Raw genomic sequence first — 2,163 nt, 5'->3', positions numbered from 1 at the left:
AAGTGAACTCAGCCTGACGAAACGAGGACCTAACCATAAATGAAGATCACATCCCTTTTCTTAATCCCCGGGAAAGTCGTCTGCCTAATAATTTAAAAAAATAAAAAAGGTCTTTATCAGCAATGTCATCGACAGGAAGGGACAAGCAACAAACACACTAACAAAATTCTTCTACTTAAGGAATCTTCCAGCGATAATTAAACTACACTTGATTAAAAACTGGTTCTACCAATCGTTGACCACCATCCGACACACACACACACACACACACACACACACACACACACACACACACACACACACACTAAAACACAAACATGACAACTTCAGATCAAAAAAGCACATTGATTTGCTACAAATACTAGACACCCATATGCACATATCACTAGACAACTATACGACATTGCTAAGCTGGACCCAGTCAACATAAGAGTACACAAGAGGGCGATGAAGGAATGCGAAATCCTTTCCACGACAAATAATGAAAAGTGCACTGACACTGAAAACATAACAGAAGAGTCACAATACCTTCGACAGTTTCCAAGGAGTCTGAAACCTCTTAACAGCGAACCAGAGCCAGTCTTCATTTAACAAGCAATTTCACTATAACAACATAGCCAGCTACCAACCAACAACTCCAGCAAACAAATACAAAAACAATAATAATAATAAACACACTAACATGAACATAAAAACAGCCAGGTGGATAGGCCACCATATTTCTTCTTCCTATTATCCTTCATTCTTTCCCACTTTTTCCTCTTTCCCTTCCCCTCTTCCCTCTTCCGACTCTTTCTAATTATATATATATATATATATATATATATATATATATATATATATATATATATATCAATCAATCATTTCCTGTGGCACCCTCGGGGATGCATAGGGCCTCGATGAACTCACACCACCACATCCTAGCTTGTGCTAACCCCTCAAGATCTCCCCAACATTCATCTCCAGCTTCCCGTCTCATTGTCCTCACCCACGTCTCTTTTGGCCTTCCTCTACCTCTCCTACCAAGTGCCACCCACCCTGGTGTACCTCGTACTAATCCCTGTCTCCTATACACATGTCCTAGCCACTTCCATCGTGAGAATCTAACATATTCATCGATCGGCTGCACTCCCGTTATTTCTCTAATTCTACTATTTGGTATCCTTTCCCACCACTTAACTCCTAATATTCTTCTAAGTGCTTTATTTTCAAACACCAAGAATTTATTTTCCATAGTCACTGTGCTGTACCAAGACTCGTGTCCATAAATTAAGATACTCCTAACCATTACCTTATAAAGTTTGATTTTTGTATGCACAGAAAAATTGTTATTATTCCAAATATTTTTAAGCATTCCCATTGCCTGATTAGCCTTCTTTAACCTTTCCTCGAATTCAAAGTTCAAAGAACCATCCTTGGCTAAATAAGTACCTAAATATTTAAACCTATCAACTTGCTTTACAACCATACCTCCAATTACACATTCCTGCGGATTTTCCATATTCATATTGATTATTTCAGTTTTTCCACAATTAATAACCAAACCCACCTTGCGACCTTCACTCACCAAACAGTCCAACACTGTGTGTGTGTGTGTGTGTGTGTGATTGTAGCAATTTTCTCATTATCCCTCGTTATTATGAATCATCCAAAGAATTAAGCACACTATAGTGCCAGGTAAGTAGCATCCAACACACACACACACACACACACACACACACACACACACACATTAGCTTAGGAACACTATCAGCCTTCTTCTTCGCCATTCATTACAAATTTCCCTTTTACCTCCCCTAATACACCACCCTTTTGAGAGCTTTACAGATATTGTTCAATTTCACATTTCCCAGTTTCCTGAGAGTCACCGAGAACTGAAAAAAAAAAAAAAAATGGAAGAAAATACTAGAGTTGCCCCGAACATAAGAGGGTTAATGGAAACATTGTGTCATAAGAGTTAGGCTCTTATGACACAGTTTCACCAAAATAAATCTGCCTGAGGAAATTTTCCATAAAATACCAGTGTTGCCTGGACACTGAAAAAGTAAATAGCGCCCTTTGGTATACACTCAGGTTCCTCTAACTCAGTACTAATTTATTATAATCGTCATGCGTAACCTAAAATAGAATACTAAACTTGTCCGTTGCATTGGGGATTAAGTG

This window comes from Coenobita brevimanus, chromosome 102, assembly GCF_032717465.1.
Source record: "Coenobita brevimanus isolate Jiangsu-jjx chromosome 102, ASM3271746v2, whole genome shotgun sequence".
NCBI classification, from domain to species: domain Eukaryota; kingdom Metazoa; phylum Arthropoda; class Malacostraca; order Decapoda; family Coenobitidae; genus Coenobita; species Coenobita brevimanus.
This window is presented reverse-complemented; position numbering follows the sequence as displayed.